At 45.3% G+C, this 23,551-nt stretch overlaps 1 long non-coding RNA gene across 1 annotated transcript in view; it reads right to left on the bottom strand.

Annotated features, from left to right (window-relative positions):
- The window catches only part of LOC129049339 (uncharacterized), a 403,176-nt gene that overhangs the window by 223,050 nt on the left and 156,575 nt on the right, over window positions 1-23,551 (bottom strand). Inside the window, exon 3 of the long non-coding RNA XR_008512377.2 lies at window positions 21,857-22,077. This is a non-coding gene — a long non-coding RNA (uncharacterized LOC129049339). The remainder of the gene's footprint in view (window positions 1-21,856; window positions 22,078-23,551) is intronic.

Below are 23,551 nucleotides of genomic sequence, written 5' to 3'. Positions count from 1 at the left end.
CCTTTGTGACCCACAAAAATGGCAATTTCACATAGCTTGCCCTAAACAAAGCACAAGGTTTCCAGGTGCACCATGAAAGTCTCCCAGAGAATGTGTTCACATGTCCTGAGATTGAAGAATGACTCAGGAAAGGCTCAATGAACGACTGAGGGAGGTAAGTCCAGAAGAGGAAACCACGCATGCAAACACTAGGATGTGTTGGAACCAGAGCCAAGGCTTCCACAGGCTCTGTAAATCCAGGCTGACCTTACCCTGGCTTCTGCCTTTGCCATGACTACTTCATAGTTACCTTAGTCTCAACTAAGGGAAGTTGCATCTAGACACCAAGAAAGTGAAGCCCCCAAGCAGGTTCTGCCATACTTATGATGTATCCTCTTAGTCCATAAGCACTGAGCTGACCTCTCCATCAGGCAGGTGGGCACAGTGCCTAGGGGATCCCATACTTTTAGGGGCCCATGAAAATGTTCTCATTTCCTTAAAATCCAAAGGAAAGGCAAATGAATTGATGAAGTTGAATAAAATGTTTTAATTTTATTTTTCAGAAAAAAAAATGAAATGTTTAGGGCCCCCCAAAATCCATTAAATTATTTTCATATGCTTTTATGGAGGAAGGGGCCCATGAAGACAAATGCGCCTCAAACTCACAGAAGTCATGATGTGGCTGTGAACAAGAAAGCTTCTCAACAGTTTGGGTGAGAGGCCAGGGTCCCTTGGGTCAGCTTCTGGGACTTCATGAATACTCAGCACAGAGGGTGGGGGGCCCCAAGAGATCCCTTCATCCCAAGGCTTCCAAAGGTCTCCACCAACTAGATGTTCCAGCCCAATCTCTCCCATGCCCCCATGGGTCTCCTGGATACTTCTTTCCCATGGGAAATGGAGGAGGCAGCCATCAAAGAAGAAAGGTAGAGACAGGAGCAGAAAGAAGGGGTTCTGAAACCCTGAGAGTGGGGGGCTTCTGAGAAAGAGTCAGTCACCAGCAGCTTGAGAAGTGGGAAGGGAGCCTTGAAAAGTCCCCTAAACCTGAACAGAGTCCAAGCTCTGCCTCACGGGCACTGTGTCACCTGAGCAAGGTACTCCACTGCCCCAAAGCTCAGTCTTCTGTAAAATGCTGTGACTTCTCTGTTATCACCAAACACTTCTCATTAGGTATTAAATAAACTTCACCCAACTATTTATTGTGAGGATTCCGTGAGATATCACTAGTGCACATAGCTCAGGTCAAGTGCATAGTAGGTACACAGAAAGAGTTCATTTCCTCTTCCATTGTCAATCTATATCAAGAAAATGTCACTTGGTTGCCTTCACCTTTTTATTTCAGAGTTACAGGAAGTCCCCTGAGCCTAAAGATTATCTTACTTTTTACTAAGCAGCACTTTGCCTGATATCAGCTATTTTTCTCCACTTATCATGATTAATATGGAATAGGCTCTCAGTAAAGACTGTCTCCCTTCTCCCTGCCACCACTGGAAGGTAGCAAAGTAAGGTGACCTCAAGCTGTCCTTCAAGCTGACAAAAATTTCTGCCTCCAGTTTTATGAGGCCTCTGGAGCAAATGGTTTTTGGCCTATGAGCTCTGTGATTCAGGAACTTCATGTAGTTTCATAACTTGACATTGCAAATCAGACCATATCTCTGTCCCCCTCACCCCTGCCCAAGTTTTAAACTCACCAATTGCTTCTCATTCACCCTAAAAAAGAATTTGAAATGTTGCCAGTCTAGGACACTCAACTGTCTTTCCTCCTCATCCCCCATCCCTTCTGCTTGCTCCCACCACTGTAGCCACATCAGCCACTGACTGTTCAAGCTTGTCTTGGGCTTTTGCACACCTGCATGGAATGCTCTTTTCCCTACTGTCCTCTGCCTCCCCAATTCAAGCCATTTGAGTCTTTGCTCAACTGTTGTTTCCCTTAAACAGATCTTCTCTGACCTTCTCCCACCCATCCCCTCAACACACAAGGGTCATTCTCTATATCCTCACCACCAGCACCTCCCATTTCACATACATGATGAAGTAAGGGTATACTTGATGATGTGATTGCAAATCAAATTAGAGTATCCTAAATATGAGTGCGCAGTGACTTCTCTGTCCATCATTCACCAGTACTCAATATGCATCATAAGTAGAGATTGCTCTCTTTTAATAGCAGGTCAGCTGAGTTCTTCTTGCAAATTCTTCGGTCCTTTTCATAAAGTTCCAGGTGGAATAATTCCTTCAGGTATCAGGATATAGGCCTATACATACCACAAGGATATACTGGGTGCTGTTCTTTTTCTCATTTTCACTTCATATCCTTCCCCTGGTCAGTTTGAGCATTGCTAGCCTTGAGAAGAGATGGGACTGAGAAAATAAAAACCAGGCGATGTGTAACTTTTTTTATTTCCAAAATAGTTTCTTGAGATTCAACAAGGAAGGTGTTAGAGCAGAAAAGTGCAGAGTTTAAGCTATAGCCATAAAAAACTGGAAAGAGCATGGGAGGAAAGACAAGCTCACTCCTGTGTCACCTGGCCTGACAGGGGAACAACTAGACCAGAGGTATGACATTACAGGAGATGGGAATTGGGTGGGGAGCACTGGAATGAAGAGGGCCAAAGCTGGCTTAAATATGGAGAGTGGGGAAGCCATAGGAATTTGCTGGTCAGTGCCTGGAAGGCTTCCAACCAGTGCCTGCAGGTTATAGTCTACCCCATATAAATGAGCACTCCAAGTCAACTGGGTAAAGAAGCCAGCTTAGCTATATATATCTATATATCACCTGTGACTTGCTCATAGATCATACAGAAGAAAGTCACCTGCTGTGACTTGAGATTTATCTGAGCCCCATCAAACTCTTCTTGTAGCATACCCCCATTTTCTCAGTGACCTGAGACACTTATAAACCTCACAGGAACCAAGGGTAGAATGGGAGAGAAAGCCCCCGAAATGGGCCCTAATAAAGGCTGGGCAATGGGGAAATACACTCTTGTTAAAACGTAGAAAATGCTCAAGTCACCCTATCTATTATAGTCAAGATTTTGGTATCCAGAGTGAGCAATACCAAATCTGCAGTCCTCCTGGTTACATCTTGACACCACTGTGTCACACATTGCACATGCCCAAGATGCATGCATGGGTCTACTGTGGACATGCAACGTGAAGGCCAGTCGGCCTGGGCTGGTAAAGGAAGCTTGGTCTTCTCAGCCTCTCTGAAATCTCTGCCTTTTACAACTATCCAGTTAACCAAGTATTTTTGGATGCCTACTGGGTGCCCAGTTGCTGAGGATACAGAGATAAGCAAACTACAGCCCCTGTCCTCAAGGGTGGAGAAGCTATAAGCAACTTCACAGAGCTCACAGTCCTCCACAAATAGCCATGTTTTGAGAGCCAACTCCAGGTCAGGCTCCATGCTAAGTGCCTGACATAGGACATGTCACTTAATCCTTAAAATATTCCAGCGAGAAACTGAGCCTCAGAGTGTGTCAGTAATTTGCTCAAGGTCACGCAGCTGGAGTGATGATAAACTTATGGAGAAGTGGTTCGACCTTGTTCTTGCCAGAGGAGATATAAAGAATTAAAAAGTCATTTTCTCCTTTTCTGAACCAATAGCCAAGGAAAAAAATTAACATAACTTCTGTTTTTGTTTGATTGATTTGGTTTGGTGTTTTTCTTTCTTTTCTTGTCTTTGTTTCTTTTTCTTTCTCTCAGGAGAGGGCAGGTGGCTCTTACCTGTAAGGTGAAGTGTGGTGAGATGCAGTGTCTCACCTGTAATCCCAGCACCTTGGGAGGCTGAGGTGGGAGGATCACTGGAGGCCAGGAGTTTGAGACAAGCCTGGGCAACATAGTTAGACCCCATCTCTTAAAAAATAATAAATTAGCCAGGTGTGGTGACACGTGCCTACAGTCCCAGCTACCCAAGAGGCTGAGGTGAGAGGATCACTTGAGCCCAGGAGGTTGAGGCTGCAGTGAACCAGGACTGCACCACTGCATTCCAGCATGGGCAACACAGCAAGACCCTGTCCTCAAATAAAAAATAAATAATACATAATTTTAAAAAAGACAGAGGAGAGGTGACTCAAACTGAGATGTTATGTGTTTTCCTTGAGATTGGGGAAGAAACTGTGGTTTAAAAGTCTCTGATGGTGGAGACCTACGGCACCAGATAGTGGATAATGAGGCTTGGGCCTAGGGACAACACAAGGTCACAAGCTGTAGGAGCCTCTTCCCAGACCCCCCGGCCCAGGGTTGGGATAGAGGAAGATGAGGCGCCCCCTTCAAAATGGTACTTTGCAGGCCATGAGCAATTATTTCTTCATAGTGGACCCAAGGCCAGGAAGGTGCCTTTAGATCTTGCTGAATTACCTAATTCCCAGGGTTTCCTTATGTCCCCAAAAAAGAAAGAAAGAACCCCTCACTCCCCCAACTGCCCCGTCAAAAAAGACATAACTAAGAATGGGTTGCCTGCCAGCCCTGGCAGGTGGAGAACCAAGCCAGATTTATTTGCTTTAGAAAAATAAAGAAAACGTGACGCTGCTCACACCCAAGTGTCTCAGAGCAAATCCGCACAGGTTCCAGCTGGTGCTGGGAATTTCATGCACCCAACCTCCCTCAAAAGAACACAGGGCTTTGCGGGCCTCTGCCCCATTAAAGAATGACTCTTTCCCCACTAAAACGATCACTTCTGGCTCGGCATTGATGAAGGCACAATGCAGCTGGCGAAAGTACAATAATTAACTCGAGCGCTCCTGAAAGACGATCACAATAATTTATATTTCTCCACCACCCTCCATTCCCCCACGAGCTTTCCAGATTTTATGGCCATGACTCACCTCCGCTACTGCTGTGGGGCAGCTCCAAGGGAGCGGGCTCACTCACACCACACCGCAGTTTAGGCAGAACATTAAAAAAAAAAAAACACCCATCTAATTACAAGTGAAATGCTCCCTGTCACGAGCAGGCCAGCTGACTTCATGCCTGGGCGGCAGAACGCAGAACTGCGATAAAACTCCCAAGTTGGTCCTTATATTTTTTAAAAGTCAGATTGCTCAGCCATGATCTCACAGCCCTGCACTCCAGCCAGTGGCCCTGAGCCAGTCTTTGAAATATGACCTCAGACAGGGCTGGTGACGGAGTGGCCCTTTCTGGCAGGGTTCATCTTAAGTCAGTTTTCCTATAACGCCTCGTCCTTCTCAGGCTGCCTGAGAAGGCCCGTGTGCCCCCTCCATACTCCCCAGCACCAAATTCTTGCTTGACCCAATGGCGAGGCCACCGACAGTCCCATGGCAGTGCCACACTTTCTCCTGGCAATCCAACCTTCTCTCTACTCCTGCACATTTCTGTCTGTACTAGACACTTGGCTCTTAGCCATACTCACTCTTGTAGTGCGATTCAACTCCATTCAATCAGCAAATGTCTACTTGGAGGCATGATAGCATCGTGGCTGAGAACACAGCGTTTGAATTAAGAAATAATATGGCTTTGTATTCCACATCTCTCCATTACTAGCTGCATGAACGTGGGCAAGTAATTTCATCTGAGCCTCATTTTCTCATTTGTAAAGAGAAGGAAAATGACATGGACCCCACATGGCTCTTGATGTAGGAATCAATGCATGACACAATGGTGAAGGCCACAAATTGTAGATTACACCCTACCAGCAACAATGATGGTCTTCTGGGTGGGGTGGACAACCATATAGGAATCCTTTACATTTCAAAGCAGTGCTCTGGTTCAGTGATCCAGATGACTAATGCTTTCTGATGCTTCCAGGATTTAGGGTCCTGAAATTCCTTTGGAAGACATTCTGGGGACTCTTTCTTATCTGTACATGACCAAAATGTTCCATGAAGATAATGTAAGAAAGAAGAGAGAGTCCTAGCATCAGCTCATACTCTCAAATTATATCATTTTCCTTTGGGAGTTAATAGAGAGGGCACTGCAATCCAGCTTCCCAGATTCTCCCAGTTCAGCCTTACTTGATTTATAAGAACTCAGGGGTCTGCCTGGTATGGAAGACTGACCAAGCACTAGATTTGCAGCCAGGAACTCTGGATTTAAGTCCCAGCTCTGCCACTTTCTAACTGTGCGATCTTCAGGAAGTCATTCACCCTCTGTGAGTCCCATTTTCTTTCTCTGTATACAAAGTCTATCATCCATGCTCACTGTGAGGATCATATGTAAAAATGGGAGAAAGAGCACATTATGTAATACTTAGTAGGAGAAACAAACTGTCTGGTAGCACATACTCCCCTGCAAAGAAATCACCACCTGCCTCAGTATCTCTATTTAAATCAACAATTGCTGTGCTAGGCATCGAACCAGAGGAACTAAAAGGAAGGATTTTAGCATTCTTCCCCAAGAATCTCTCAGACAGGATGAGAAATCTATCCCAGATGCCATCTGGGTTCCCCCAAGCCACTCTGCAAAAGAAATGGCATTGAAGTCATCAGAAACTACACTCATCACCTTTCATGGGAACCAAGGCATCTCCACAGTCCCTGCAGGCAGCTGACAGGTGGGCTCTTCATGTTTCTTCGGCCCACCCACTCCCAGGTCACCTGGGATGCCACCAACCCATGAGTCAATGCTTTCTCTGGTTCTACAGAAATTCTTCTTGCTTCAAGAATTTTATCTTTACTGAAGATTTGGAGAATCCCAGGAAGAAGGAACATTATGCAGGACATGTCATATTTTGCCATCTCCCTGGTTGCTCCTCCATCCCCTGCCACTCAAGTGCAACCACAGACACCCACTTGGGTTGTGTCAAGTGTCCTCATCTCAGCTCCTGGGCTCAGCATCTGCTGCTGGAGAGAACTCACATTCTCGACAAACATGGGTGAAATTCTCATGTCAGGGTCTAAAAAAGTAAAGCTCCCTCAGTAATATCACAAAAAAATCAAGAACTCCTACAGTATCAATCCGAATGTAAGTATCACACAAAAGGTGTAAGATCAGGGGTACAAACTGCAGAGGTGAGATCGAGTTCCCAGCTGATTGTGGCATCAGCAACTATCTCTTAACTGGGCCTTGAAGAGCAGAGCAAATCCAGCATCCTCAACAGCAAGAACAGCATGAGCAAAAGCTCAGAGGCAGGGAGACACCAGATAGGTTCAGGGAGCAGTGAGTGGACAAGCTGGCTGCTGCCTGGCAGATGGAAGCTACGAAGGTAGAGAGGGCCAGTAGCAGAGAGCTCAAAATGCCAGCAAGAGGTGTCCGCGCTATTTTCTCCTAGATTTCTTCTATTTTTCAGCTGGATCTCTGAATATGCCAGATGGAGTGTGAAGAGGAGAAGCAGGAGTCAGAGATACCGATGAGGAAGTTATACCAACCACCACGAAATGCAAAGTGAGGACCTAGAACTGGAAGCAGGGCAGGAGTAAAGGAAAGAAAATGATGGGAGTTGGAGAAAACAAAACACAGGACCTGGGAGACCTGGCTTCTGAGTAGAGGAATAGGATAAGAAAAAGGAAAAGCAAAGGCAAACCTGGGGTTTCAAGCTTAAGTAGAGAGAGAAATGCGGACATTGGGAAGGTATCAGTTTGAGGAGAGAAAAGATGAATCCTGATCTGTGGCAGTAGGAAGGCTGGAGAGAACCTTTCTCCTGCATCCTCCGCTGACTCCTAAAGGCCTACGCTCAGGACCTCGATCAAGACCAAAACCAGTGGCCAAGACTCCCTTGAAGCTGACCAGGTGGCCAGGGCCATGGGTCCAATGCGCCTTGTGGATCCCCTGAGGCTGATCCTGGCTTTCGTGCTAATCAGTACTTAGTCCATCACCCTCTTGTCACAGAAGATGGATCATCCCATTCTGTCCTCCACAACCCTTTGGAGTGGGCATTCCCACCTTCCTTGCCTTGCCCAGAAGGGAGGTGAGACTATGAAAGTCAAGACTTACTGTAGGTCACACACCAGCAAGCAGCACCCAGCTCAAACGCAGGCCCTGGGAGACCGCATTCACACCACTGCACACAAAGCACACAATGGGTGAAGTCCAAGGGCAAAAGGAGTGAAACCTGAGGCTGGTCCAGAGTTGAAAATCCTAAGTGTAATTGCTGTCCAGAAATCATGAAGTTTCTGTTGATTTCTTATGATGCTTAGACAAGGCTCTAGACCAGGCTCCTTGGAAGAAGCAAAGAAGTATTAGCGGAGATCTCTGCCCACGAAGCACTTGCAGCTTCACAGGGCAGATGAGACTCACAGAAACAAACACTAGCATGATAAGTACATGATTCTCTTGTTTTATTTTCTTCATATCACCTATCACTAGCCTAATCTGCCCAATTTAGCTGTTTGTATGTTTATTGTGTCTTTCCCCATTAGGAACAAATGGCAGCTATTTGCTAATAAATCCCCAATGTCCAGAAAAGTACCCAACCCCTAAAAATCATGCATACCCAAATCCTTGTCTCAGGCTCTGCATCCAGGCAACCAGATCTAAACCAGACTCCAATGCCAAGTCAGCCAAGGGATCTGCCCCATCAATGTCCAGACCTCAATCTCAGGTCGTGCCAATTCAGGGTGAGAAGAAAAGTCCCACGCGCTGAGAGAAGCAGGAGAGACCAGTGGGCATTTAGGAAATATTTGTTGAATGAATGACAAGGAGTTGGGTCAGGCAGGAAAGTGGAAGAGAAGCTGATAGAAGCAAAAGCCAACTGTGGGCTAAGACTTCCCAGAGAGGAGGGGGAGGAAGAATTTGATAGCCAAGAAGTGAGAGGTAGAGTAAAGGTGGCCTCTGGGAGGAGAGCACCACTTCACTTCTCCTTTTCTCTATCCGTTCCCTACCAAGACTGCACTCTCATCCACCCTATTCCACCCACAAAGGGGAGAAATGCTTATGATAGATGAGATGGAGCATTCACTGGGCATGTCTAAAAGGCCAGGAATAAATAATGCATGTCTCTTCAACTCTCTTGCTTCCATAGTTGCTGGGGCCTAAAGACATACTCTCCTGCAACTCTGGGCTGTTGGTTTTCTTACGAACCTGGAGCCCAGCTCCATCAGAGAAGGTCATCTTTCTTTCTGTTTGACACTCTCCATCCCATTTTGATATACTTTTTTTCTTGAGCCTGCCAAGAGTCACAAGCCTGTGACTCTCTCCACCAGAGGAGCTCCAGCAAATCTGGGTCAAGTAGTATAGACCAGCACTGTGGCAAGCGTCTGCTGCTGTAGTCTCTCCTGCTACTCTCAGTGCATGGGATCTTTCCCCACCCTGAAGTGGCAAGACCTGAGATTGAGATATGGACATTGATGGGCAGATCCCTCAGCTGACTTGGCATTGGAGTCCGGTTTAGATCTGGTTCCCTGGATGCAGAGCCTGAGACAAGGATGTGGGTATGCATGATTTATTGTGGAAGTGAGGAAAGCAAGAGAGGAGAGGGAGAAACTAGGCCAAAATGTGGTCCCAGCTGGGATCCAGCTTAAGCCTTATCCCACAGGGAGCTCCAGGGCATGGCTTGTATGGCCTGGCTTGCATGGCTTATATGACATGGCAAAGTTGGTCTGACTTTGAAACAAGGGTTGTCCTCTCATATCTCCTATTGGTTAGTCATTGGATGCAAGCTGCAGGGGGCAGTTGTGAGGGGCATGTATGTTTCCAGTGAAGTGTCTCCTATTGTCGAAGAAGTCCTGTGGGTGAAATCTCTAGAGAAGGCAGCATCTGTGAGTTTTTAGTAGGCCCCACTCAGAGCAGCAGGAGTGTGGGGGCACTGGCCCAGTAACAGGGTCTGGGTGGGGATGTCACCAGCATCCTCCCCAGACTCCTTCAGGGCCACTTAGCTTAAGAAAAGGAAATCTCCGTGAGATAGAGCCTGGATGTGCTGTAGTTTACAGGACGGTTTGGAGTTAGGTCTCAGCTAATAATTCAAGGTTGCTTCATCTTGTTTTGTTCCATAGACATTTATGTCCATAGAGACCTCTCCTGGATGCACTCAAATACACGTGGACCCTTGGCCTGACCTGCTTAGTCTCATCCCCACCTTTGGCATCATTAGAAGCACCTCCTTTTGACATCACTTCTCTGAGAGATAATCCTGAAGAAGACAAAAGGACAAATATGTTCTCTACTGTTTATGAAATCCATTTTCATAAGGCTGGAGTAGAAGTTGAATGGACTAGACAGGTTTTTCTCTGGGAGCCTTTTCCAGAATAGATCCTAAGCATGGGCGCATGTGGAGACCTCAATTACAATGAAAAAAAAAATGTACCAAATATTTTCATTTGGGGAGGTTGATTTTTAAGTGAAAACTCCTTAACCTTTCAGCTAAACTCCATAAATTGATTGCAAATGCCCCAATCAAAAAAAACACAAAAACCTATGGAGGGAACTGGCACATATTTCTATCCCCAGTATGCCATTTCAGCCACCCTGTCAGGTCATGTTGGTCCAAATAAAGAGAAAAAAAATCAGCATCTTTGAAAAAGAAAGCTGAGAAGGCGAAGGGGGCCTGGGAAAAAAGGGCTGAGGTAGAGGAAGGAAACGGGGGAAAATTACAAGTGACAGGAGTTTCCAAAGAAAGAGATTAAGATAACAGAATTCTGTACAGGAGCGGGTGGGACACAGGGGCAAGAGAGAGGTGGGGAAGCCAAGGTGGCACGTGGGGAGTAGGGAGCGGGTACCTGGAGAAGGGAAGGGGTCCTCACCTGGAGGGAGGGAACTCTGATAAAGATTATGCTGCCACTCCAGGGGTTCAAACGTAAATTGCAGGTTGGTGTAGAGAGCAAATGAGGCCGTGTGGTGGCTCACGCCTGTAATCCCGGCACTTTGGGAGGCCGAGGTGGGCAGATCACTTGATGTCAGGAGTTCGAGACCAACCTGGGCAATATGGTGAAACCCCATCTCTACTAAAAGTACAAAAATTAGCCAGGCGTGGTGGTGGGCACCCATAATGCCAGCTACTCAGGAGGCTGAGGCATGAGAATCGCTTGAACCCAGGAGGCAGAGGTTGTAGTGAGCCGAGATCATGCCACTGCACTCCAGCCTGGGAGACAGAGTGAGACCCTGTCTCAAAAAAAAAAAAAAAAAAAAAGAGCAAGTGAGGGAAAAGGGCATCTCAGAGGTTCTGATTTTTGTGTAATGCCTGGTGGTGAGAGAGATGCCTGGAAATATGGTGGCCAGATGCACAGAAGATGGGGACATTCCCACCGGGAGAAGGAGAGCTGAAGACAGCCTCAGTCGCTGCACTCTTCCCTGACCCCTGACCCCTGACCCCTGATCTGTGAGTCAGATTTCTAGCTCAGGCAGAGATGGGTTGATCCCTCTTCCATGGAGGGGGTTGTCTAAGTGCTCCCCTGGCCACCTGTGTTTAGGCCAGTGGAGCATCTGGGAAGTATTCAGAGCCTTGAGGCCTTGAGGCCACTGAGCAATCTAGAATGCAAGTCAGAGACCAAGCAAAGGGGATGGTTGTGGACAAGCAGCCCCCTGGCTCTTGTCCCCAGCACGCCCTGACACTGGGCTCCTGGGAGAGCAAGACCAGCTCCAAGGTCCACCTGCTGGAGCACTTCTTGGCCTGGCCCAGCCGGGCAGGGCAAAACATTCTAGTGAAAAATCCTCAAGGCCAGCCTCTGAGCTGAGGGAAAAATGGGCTGGCTGCCAAACCTAGCAATGCTGCACACAGATTCCCCCATGCAGCCAGACTTCCAGACACATTATCCTCTAGTTCACCTCATTCATTTATTCATTTACTTCATTATTCATTCAACAAATAGAGCAGAGTCTGCTGCATAACTCAGGCTCTGAGTCAGGCAAAGCTGTGTTTGCACTGTAGCTGTACCACTTCCTAGCTGTGTGCCCTTGGACAATTACACAACCTCTGTGTCTCAGTTTTCTCACCTGTTGCAGAGACATAATTATAAAATTATCTCAATGTGTTGTTGTGAAGATTAAATAAGGTAGGGGATTCTGCTCAGAACCTGAACAGAGTAAATACTTTGTAAATGGTCACTTTTGTTCTTATTATTGTCATTACTGTTATTATTAGTAATATTATCATTAATTTCAAAAGTGTGAAGGTAGAGGATGCTTCTTCCTCACTCATGACGATTCCTTCTAGGTGGGAGAGGTCCCACTTCACTCCTGGTTTCTCCCTGTCCCCTGACTTTCTCCCCCCAGGGGAGAAGTGGTTTTCTTATTCTGATAAATCTGGAAAGAGAAACTGGGTATGTGCGGCCCAGCCACTGTCTTTTCTCTTTCTCTTGGGAGTGAGGCTGCTATCAAGGAGTATGTTCTGCTGCCCCTCCATACATGTCCCACAAAGGCCTGTCCAGAGCTGCTGTGATTGGGAGGTAATATTTTTAGGTTGGGTATTCGATATCAAGAAATCTACCAGTGCACAGATATAAGCTCCATTTTCCAGCACCCACTTTATCAGTAACAAAACAGATGCTCCATTTCCGTCTCCATCTGCCAAGTCTTTTGTTTTACTTTACAAACAGTTCAGAACTCTAGTGAAAAAAAACAGGTGCTATTTATTGGGTGCCCTCTCAAATCCCAACACTTGTAAATAATTACATGCATACAAACAGCGGAGATTTGATCACCTGGGTTCAATGAGACAGTTCAAAGGAAGAATTGAATTCAAATCCACAGATTTTTTTTTCTCCTCTTGAATCCCACCAGGATCCTCATAAACATTCCAAATGCTTGATGATCCTGTGATTTCTAACAGAAATTTATAGTTTCATTATGTAAAAGACAAAAAAAGGGCTCCTTGCCCACTTACTCTTCTTGACCTGTGCCCCTCCCTGGAGCCAAGGTTAGCAGTTTTCATGAGTACTGCTTACTTTTTGTTTAGATCATCCTTTCCTATTGAATTCCAGATCCTTATCCAGGCCCTCATGCAGGAAAGGGCTTCTTTTATGTGGGTTTTTGTTTTTTTAATGGGCTTCGAGGGCTGAGCTACCCTTGGTAAACTATGTCTTTGGCTCCCTGGTGATCACGAAAAGTTTCATTCGTGTAGGCTGACTCTTGTTTGGAAATGGTGATTGCATGAAGCAGAGAGATTCTGAGATTAGGGGGGCCAGAGCATTCCAGCTCAATAAATCAATCCCTTTTTAATTGTGTCCCTGTCAGCCAACATTCTTCCAGAGACAAGAGGGAAGGGAGCTTGTTAGCAGAGTGATTCCTCACTCCCCTTTGTGTGCTGATCTCATTGTAAATTAGATGGAGCAGCAGCAAGGAGAGCTGTGCTGCACCTCCCAGGTCTGTCTCAGTCACAAGAAAGAAGCCACTGGATCATCAATATGCTTGACACCAACTCAGAACTTTTGAGAAATTTCAACCTGGGTGTCCATCTTTGCATAGAAAACTAAGTTCTAACCCCATTTGGTGAAACTGACCAGCTCACCCTGCATATTTCTAATCCCTTTAAGTTAAAGATCACTAAATCATCAGTTACATTTTCCAAGTTTCCTCCAAAAGTTGTTAAACAATACAGTTTCTATTAGGCATCTAAACTTACCTTTCCTCGTTGATGTTCATAGCTCTGTTGTTCTTCTAGAAACCAGCTGGGCTGACAGTAGATTTACCCTCACAAGATGAATGAAATCCCATGTTATTCACAAAACCCAGACATCTGGGCAGTGTTTGTCTTTAAATGTTAATGATCTAGAACCTTCATCTGCTCCTCAAATTTTAACATATATGCAAATCCCTGGGAATCCTGTGACCACATAGATTCTAATTCAAGATTTCTGAGTGAGGGGCTCACTCTGAAATGGGGCAACACTCTGAAATGGGTGAGTCCTCATTCCTCACAAGCCCTCAGGTGATGCCAGTGCTGCCAGTCCATGGACGAGACTTTGAGTAGTAAGGATCTAGAATCCACTTATACTTTCACCTGAATAATGTTCAAAATCTGTAACACTGTCTCCTTTGTCTGGGCTCTGTAGTCTCACAGACCTGGACAAGTTACTTAAACCCCATAAGCCTACTTTCTTCATCTGTATCTCATGAGACAATGCATGAAAGTACTTATAATAGTGTCTGGCACAGAGTAGGCACTTAGCAAATGGTACTGTTTAACAGCATCAGAATCAGTATCACCTAGATCAGGGGAAGCTGCAGCCTGCAGCCAAATCTGTCCTGCCACCTGTCTTTAGAAATCATTTTATCAGAACACGGCCATGCTCACTGATTTCCATATTGTCTCTGGCCGTTTTTGCACTACAGCGGCAGAGTTAAAAAGCTGCAACAGGGATCTCATGGAGCCCACAGCCTAACATACTTGCTACCTGGCCTCTTACAGAAAAAGTTTGCCAACCTTTGATCTATATCACTTATTCAACAAGAAAAATAACTATGGAGCACCTATTGTGTACTGGGCCCTGGAGATAATAAAAAAATTCCTTCCCCTGAAAGATCTCAGCATCTAATAAATATTTAATTAATCCACGTGATATCCCCAACACACTCTTGCCTCCGGGCACCCATCTTTAAAATGAAGATCATTACAGCACCCATTTCAGAGTGTTGCCACATGGGCTTATTGAGTTAATGAATGTTAAATTCTTAGGATATTACCTAGAACATATTAAGTGTTCAATATTAGCCTTTATTATCATTATCCTTATAGGTGTTTTCATGCAAATTTTACACCCACAAAAGAGGTTTATTACTGCTCTTAATAGATGTAGAAATTGTTAGCAGGCAGAATCTTGTTCTTATTAATCTGAAGCTGCCCCATGTAGTCAGACCACAGATACCTCCCCATCATCTTCTCCTCAGTTCTCTGACAGTCTGGCTCAGGACAGTCCTTAAGTTCAATACAGTAATAATAAAAAAAAAAAAATCACCAGTAACTAATGCTTTCTGAGAGGCAGGTACAGGCACATGTGGAATATATTATTACAATAAATCGCAAGCTATGAGGTAGGCAACTGCTGTTTTCTGCACACACAGATATGGAAACAAAGGCTTCTATAGTCCTTGTAACACAGCTGATGAGTGATAGAGCCAGGATTTGAACCTAGTTGTATGTTAAGAATGGTCTTACTTCAAGACCCACAGCACAACCCCTGTACTCTGCTGCAAACATCAGAAAGTGAGTGGGCTGGCAATAAACATCTAACGTATCCTTGCAAATGGCAGGTATTATTCCAATGCTGAGCAACAAATTTCACACCCACATGAATTGGCAAAAACCTTCCCAGGCCTTTGGTTTGTTAGCCGCAGATAAGGCAGTCACACAACTGCATTGGCATCTGCTGCCAGGAGTGCAAACCAGAAACCAAAGGCAAAGAATGGTCAAAGCTATTCAACAGATGGAGTGGCCTGAGGTAAGAAGCACAGGCTTTGGGTTTTAATCCTGGTTTGATGAACATACCTTTACCTAAAGCCTTAGTACTGGGCCTGGCCCTTGCCCTGTAAACACACAGTGAGTGGTAGCTGTGCACATTTTATATAAGGTTATATGATAGGGAGCTTTGAAATCAGAGACCAGGTTCAAACCCCAGCTCCAGTCATTACTGGCTGTGGTTCCTTGAAGCAAGTTCTTACAAAAGGGGACTCAATTCCTTTTCTGGACAATGCGGCCCATGACAGTGCCAACTTTGTAGAATCATTGTGAAGATCAGTTGACATAAGGAATGTCACATGTGTAGCAGGTACAGTATCACCAAGTAAGCCAACAATAAGTATCATTTGTTTTTATCTTTATGACCCCACCCCAGTCCCAGAGTCTGGTAGGTCTCTACTAAATGTTACTTCCTTTCCCTTCTGTTTTTCCTGATATAAACCTGACTGCAGACATATCCAACAAGTCTTCCCAACCTCAAATCAACCCTTCACATATTTTTAATGAATTGCTTCCTCAAGCTCAAATTTATGGAAAGAGAAAGTAGATTTCTTCTAAGAGTAAGTAGATTTAAAATATGTCATTGCATGTAACATAAGTGCTTGAATCATCTGTTCTCCATTGACTTCCATTTTCATTCAGACATGCTCTACTTTCATTGCTGATTGATCTGTATCCAGCCAGCAAATCTTTATTGAGCACCTACTGTGTGCCCAGTACTGTTGTCAGTGCCAAGATATAGAATCAAATAAGGCAGACAGCAGGCCACTCCCGTGAAGGTGAAGTTCTAACGGGAAGAGACAGACAGAAAGCACGTGAACAAGATCACGTAACTTCTTACTTTGCTCTAAAGCAAATAAAGCAGGATTGTGTGAAAGCACTGTGGGTAAGAGGGGAATCAGCTTCAGATTGTGTGGTCATGGAGACGCTGAATAATGGGAGAGACAAGGCAGGCAAAGGTGGGAAAGAATATTCCAGGTAAGCAGAATGGCCAGTGCAAAGAGTGCAGAGTGGAGAAGAACCTGGCCTTTCCAGAAACATACAGACATCCAGTTGGCCAGAGCAGAGGAGGAGATACAGCTGGATGGGCTAAAAAGTGAGGGGCAGAGGCCTGGTCAAAGAAGTTCACGTGAGCTACGGGAAGGAGCATGAATCTTTTCCAGGAATAATGAGAAGCCATTTGAAGGTTTAAAGTAGGGAAGGAATGTGATCTGATTTTACTTTTAGAGTAATCACTTTAGTTGTATGTGGAGAATCAGCTGGAAGAGGCTGAACGGAAGCAGAGAGACCAGTTAGAAGGCCACTGCAGGCAAGAGGAGATGGTGACATGCAGGCAAGAGGAGATGGTGACATGGACAATGACAACAGAGAGAAGCAGGCAGATTCTGGATATATGTTCCAAGTTGAGCTGACTTGCCTAGTTGAATGAGATTAAAGAGAGAAAGATAATCTTTCACTGGCAGCAGGCCTTAATGTTTATACCAATCAGCCATTTGATCAAGACTTTGATCTGGTCCAGGACAGCAACTGTTAACTCTGATCTTGACCTGAGTTAAGGGCCTCAGTAAAACCAGTTTTAAGTGCTCTGTGGTCACTTTAGCAGGAGTGGCCTAAAGGGTAACTATTTATATCTGGAGACATTTATTGACACCAGTGAACCTAAATGCCACTCAAGACAGGTGCCAGTCAAGTCTCCTGGTTGCTTCTCCATCCTGAGAAGCCCGTCCCGCTGAGGGCAGCTCTTTCTGCCACTGATACAACAGAAAGAGCAAAAAGTTGGAGCCCAGAGGGGCCTGATTTTTCACCTGAGAGCTCCTCACCTGGGAGCTACAGGATCGTCATCCAGGTGCTTAATTTCACTGAGCCCCAGGTTCCGATCTATAAAGCAGGGACCTCCAGAGGTAATGAACAGATCACATCCATCACATCATTATTGCTGTGTAAACTCTCACAACATCTCACATCTTTGCTCTTAGTAACCAGTGGTTTGGTTCGCTTTCCTGCATTTTCTCAGAGCTGCCACTCCCTGAGGCAGGTTTTGCTCAGTATCATAAGTGTCCTAGCCACCACATCCCTCCCACTTGACTTGCTGTGTTAGTCTGGGTCCTCCAAGAAGCAGTCATTAAGGCAGGATTAAATGTGTAAGAATTTTATTAGGGAAAATCCCTGTGAGAGAAAATCGGAAGAGAACCTGGTAAGGCTGGGAGTTGTCAGATCACATTGCAGGTCTGGCCTTGAGTGAATGGGAGAAGGAAGAAGGGTGAGTAGAAATGTTCTAGAAGCTATCTAAGAAGATTTTGGCAAGGTCATCTGAGTCCTCAAGGCAAAGTCGACCATCAGAGGAGTCTCATGTCTTACGGCTACTCTGCATTCTCTCTACCAGCCCTTCCTCTCTTCATGTCCTTCCTGTCCAACATAGACCCTGTATTAGTCCATTCTCACACTGCTGCTATAAGGACACACCAGAGATTGGGTAATTTATAAAGGAAAGAGATTTAATTGACTCACAGTTCCACATGGCTGGGGAGGCCTTAGGAAACTTACAATCATGGCAGAAGGGGAAGCAAACACGTCCTTCTTCACATGGCAGCTGGGAAAAGAAGAATGAATATCCAGTGAATGGGGAAGCCCCTTGCAAAAACATCAGATCTCATGAGAACCAACTCACTATCACGAGAACAGGATGGGGGAAACCACCCCCATGATTCAATTATGTCCACCTGGTCCCTCTAACAACATATGGGGATTATGGGAACTAAAATCCAAGATGAGATTTGGGTGGGGACATAGACAAACCATATCAGACCCCATGGTCCATCACTGGACTCAGGCACTGGCTGGGAGCTGTTTTTGTGAGGCACAACTTCGGCACAAAAACTATGATGGATTTCAGAGCCCAGCATCAGAGCCCTCAGTCAATGACACACTATGCAATCAGGGAATCTGTGAGGAGCATTCTCACTGATGTCATGCTTGCTGCATCCAAAACTGAGAACTTTACTGGTTTAAAAAAAAAATTGAAGAAATTATGCAGTAGATAACAGTGTTAGGGAGCTGTAAAATGCCAGACATTGCACCACGTTCCCATCCTCTAAGACCCTTCTCTTGAGAGCCCAACTCCCTCTCTACAGTGGCTTCTCTCCTACACTTTCAGAGTTTACAAGGAGCTTTTGTTCTTCTCTCACAACTTGGTCCATAAAGTGGGAAGTGCCTCAAACACTGTGGGTCACTCAGACAGCCATTCTCTTCACCTCCTCTCTTGTGCCTCCTCAGGGCAGGAGTGGTGACCTAATGCCATGGTGATCCGGGCAGAGCCTTTCATCCACTGAGCTATATTAACCAGGGGTGGATCTCTGCATGAAGAGGCAGGCCTGGAGGCCACCAGTCCCCTGCAATGGATGAGGCGTGGGGCAGGGCAGTTTCCTCCAGGATGCCGCTGATGGGGCAAGACTGGCTTTGCAGATTTAACTCACCTCATAAGGGATGAGTCCAGGCACTAGACTTGGAGGAACAGAAGTAGAAAGTCCAATTTGAGCTTCTGTTCTAAGCCATATTCTCCAATCCAACTCTGGGTAATAAATGTGGAATCTGAACCCTTATTTATCACTCATTTCTATTTCTCAGATTGATTAGAATCAATTGGAAGAAAGAAGTATGATTAACTGGCACCTGTGGCACCTCAAATCTCAATGATATCACACCTGAGACACTTGGATTATTGACCAAGGATAGTTTCTGTTGACACCACTGTTTGTGTGGTGGGATGCATCAACACTTCTTGAGCCTCTTCTCTAGTCTCAACTCCAAGTGGCTTTCCAAGTGGGCCTTTTTCATCTGTGGTCATGATTACTCTCTGTCAGCCTTTTGCACCACTTGCAGTCACTTGCTTGCCCCTCTCCTGCAAGCTTACCGCCTTAGAAATGCTGGGAAGAAAAAGGTTCCAGCAGATCCCGCTTTCTTCTTCTCAGCCACATACAGGCTCCTCCCACAGTACAGTTAGGCATTCACACACAAGAACTGTAGTTATTAGTTTGTAAAGTTTCCACCCTATCAGGGAGATCATCCTACAGCCCTCTGGTTCATGGAAGATTTGGCACGTGGTGCTGAGTCTTTCCTCCCCTAAGTGTTGCCACCTTCCTAGGTGACTATTACATGCACGAGGATAAACCACTATACCTTTTGACCTTGGCCTTTACCTCAATGCTTTCCTGTCCCAATCATGCATTCCTGTGGCCACGCCTGGACCTGACTTCAGGAAGCACATCTCCACCTCTGAAGTCTTAAAATCAGACATCTTACTTTCTCCCCAAAGCCTCACATTTCAGAAGGTATTCATAAGTGGGGCAGAGACCCCTTGAATGATAACTTCCTGGGGTGTTCCTTAAATATGCCTATCCTAGACCCCACCTCAGACTTACTGAGTTAGTCTCACTAAAGAGGTACTCAGAAATATGCCTTTTTAGCAAGCCCCGAGATGATGCTTATGCCTGGTTGAGTTTGAGAACTACCATCTGTCAGTTCAGCCAGGTGAGGTGTTACCCTCACCACGCCTGTCCCTCAAATGCACAGAGCCCTCACGTCCTTGACTCCTCTGCTTTCTCTCTACCAGCTCCTCCTCGCTTCACTTTCTTCCTGTTCAACAAAGACACCATGGTCCATCACTTTATCCATCTTAGCAATTTCAATTTCGTTGCCTAACTGGGCTAGTTTTGTCCAGCAAAACCCCAGGCCTTGGACAATCCAACTACTCACCTTTTCCATCAGGGTTCATTGACTCATTTATCCTTTCAGTAAAATTTTGCTCAATGCCCAAAGTATTCCAGTCATTATATAAAGTAATAGAGCAGTTTTGTTTTGTTTTTTAACTCGTGATCATTTACCATTGAGGAGTTCATGGTTGAGTTGGGGAGAGCCACAAAATGATGATTTTGATATATTGTGCTAAGTTAAGGAATAGAAGTAAGCCCTGGGCACTGGGTTGGAGAGGTGCAGCAAGATCAGGAAAGCCCTCTTGGAGATGTCTCAGAAGAGTCTTCAAGAAATGATGAAAAGGAGGTAGACAGACAAAGAGGAGGGGGCGCATTCCAGTAACAGGTCACTGTGAGCAAAGGCAGGATGTGAGAACAGCATAGCGGGTATGAGACATGAGAAGCAAGTCAGTGCTGCTGAAGCGTGAAGTTCTCGGCTTGGAGCAGGGAGAATATTTTCCAAACAAAAACTCAGGATATATGACCCCAATAAGGCGAAATGTTCCAAATTAGGAATGTCTCAGAAAATACCAGAGATGATGTCACCAATATACTGGGTAGTTAGGGCTCAATCTACCGCCTCCTCTACATAATCCTGCCACTACAGACCCTCAACTCCCTACTAGAATACACCAAACAATAAAACCCACTGTGCAAGATTCTGGGAGACCCTTTTCATGTCAATCCCAGTGTTGCTATAACAGTGAAAGATAAAAATATCAACAGGGGATTGGTTAAATTTACTGGGGTATGTTCAATTACATCATGTGTCATCATATTAGACTTCATTTGCTAACAATAACATGAGAAAATCCTCACTTAAAATTATTTTAAATAAAGCAAGTATTTTCATATGTTAGGAGTGACCTCTACTTAAAAAAATAAATCTATGTATATCAGATAATATAATATAATATCATCGTAGAACAAATAAATGGAAATAATTGTTAGGTTCCCATTTTTTTCTAGTTCCACTCTATTCTCCATGCCACAGTCAGATTGATATTTCTAAAACGCAATCTTAACCTGCCCAAAACCCTTCAAAATCCAAACTCCTTTATCATGGAGCCTGAAGCTCAATATCATCTGGCCCCTTTCCCACCCTCACCTTTGCTTGCCATCTGTCTCACTTCCAGGCCTTCACACATGCTGTTCCTTCTCCTGAAATGCCCTTCCTCATTCCCCTCACCCACTTGCCTGCTTGACCAGCTCTGCTCACCCTTCAAGATGCAACTGGCCAGGTGCGGTGGCTCACACCTGTAATCCCAGCACTTTGGGAGGCTGAGGCGGGTGGATCACTTGAGGTCAGGAGTTCAAGACCAGCCTAGCCAACATGCTGAAACCCTATCTCTAATAAAAAATACAAAAATTAGCCAGGTGTGGTAGCGTATGCCTGTAATCTCAACTACTCAGGAGGCTAAGGCAGGAGAATTGCCTGAACCCAGGCGGCAGAGGTTGCAGTGAGCAGAGATTGTGCCACTGCACTCCAGCCTGGGTGACAGACCAAGACTTTGTCTAAAAAAAAAAAGATGCACCTTAGATGTAACTGAGTACAGGAAGCCTCCTCTGACCATCACCACTTTCGAGTTATACCCAGAGCCCCTTCTATGTTCTCCCATGGCACCCTGTGCGTTCTCATAGCACTTTCCACACTGTATTGGTATTGTCAGCTGACTCCTTCCTATGCTCCACTAGAATTTAACCTCCATGATTGCAGAAGCCATATTCATCTTGTACACACACACACACACACACACACACACACACAATCTGTATTAGTTATCTATTGCTACATAACAAATTATCCCAAAACTTAGTGGCTTAAACCAGCAAACATGTATTATCTCACCCAGTTTCTGAGAATCGGAAAACCAGGAACATCTTCATGGTGTGGTTCTTGCTCAGAGTCTCTCAGGAAGTTGCAGTCAAGATGTTGGCCAAAGCTGCAGTCATCTGAAGGCTTGACTGGGGCTGGAGGATCCACTTCCAAGATGGCTCGCTCACATGGCTGTTGGCTGGAACTCTCAGTTTTTCACCACATGCATGTGTTCCTGACATGGCAGCTAGCTTCTTCAAAGGGACAGCAAACCAAGAAAAAAAGCAAGGACATAACAGAGATTCAATATCTATTTTAGTCCCATTTCATACACAAAGAAACACAGAGAAGAGAGGAACACAGGTAATGTGCTCAGGCTCACACAGCTAGTTAGCATCGGAGGCAAGGTTTGAACCAGGCAGCCTGTCTCTAGAGCTATTGCTCTTAACCATCCTGTGATACCGCCTCTCTAAGCAAATCAGTATATATTTGCTAGATAAAAGAAACTTCCATCTGTTAGGAGCCATGTGTTAATATATGCTTCCATAAATGAGCTTGTTTTTAGTTCATTCATACTATACACCAAGCACTATGCTAGACACTTGAGATATCATTTCAGTTATACACACATCTATAATCCACATTGCACTGAAGGAAACTTACAATGTTCCAGAGCATCCATGGCTTGGAAAGGGAACGGCAGCCAATGGCAACCCTTGACCTTGGAAAGCTGGCCTCAAGATCCAGCTCCTTGGGAAGGGCCAGGTCTCTCTGGGGAGGCCACCTGAGCTAAGCTCCCTCAGGCCAGCAGGCCCAGCATCACTGTGTCTAAGGCAGCCAGCTTGCCCCAAGCACCTCCTGCTGGGAGATTAGGATGGGGCCTGGGTGTGCAGGGTGAGGCTGACAGCCGTGATTTGGGCCGGATGATTTCACTGGAGAACCATTCTACAGCTGCCTTGCCCAGGCTATGAGAACGCTTGGAGGGAGACAGCCCAGCAGTGATATCACCACTGAGGTACCAGGCACAATGGCATCCTTTTAAGATGTAGCTTGTGATTTCATGGGTCCAAAATACTGAGCCATGATCCCTGCCCCAGCCCAACCCCACCTAGACACAGCACAGTGTAGCTTGCAATGTCCATGAGCTGGGATTAATCCTCTTCCCCAAACCTAGACTTGGGAATCCAAAAGAAGAAACCAGAAATATTTGCCATGGGCAAATTTTTCAACTCTCTTCTCATGCTTAAAATCATAAGAGAAGAACTTAAAGGTCCTTCCACTGAATTACTATTTGTTCTAGTTTAAGTATAGGTATTGTTCACATTCCAATGCACAACACATACTAAAGGACCATACTTTATTCTTTTATCATCAAACATTTCCCCCACCTTATTTAGAGAGGATTTAAGATTTAGATACACACAAAGCAGGAAGATCACATGAATTATGTTAGAGAGAAAGAAGAGAAATCAATACTGGAATATTAAATGGAGTGATATGATTTGGCTGTGTCCTCACCCAAATCTCATCTTGAATTGTAGCTCCTATAATTCCCTTCTGTTGTGGGAGGGACCTGGTGGGAGATAATTGAATCATGGGGGTAGGTTTTTTCCATGCTTATCTTGTGATAGTGAATAAGTCTCACAAGATCTGATGGTTTTAAAAAGGGGAGTTTCCCTGCACAAACTCTCTTCTCTTGTCTGCTGCCATGTGATACATGCCTTTCAC

This window comes from Pongo abelii, chromosome 10 (assembly GCF_028885655.2).
Source record: "Pongo abelii isolate AG06213 chromosome 10, NHGRI_mPonAbe1-v2.0_pri, whole genome shotgun sequence".
Lineage (NCBI taxonomy): Eukaryota > Metazoa > Chordata > Mammalia > Primates > Hominidae > Pongo > Pongo abelii.
Note: the sequence above shows the minus strand (reverse complement) of the source record. Positions and strands in the feature narration are given on the sequence as shown.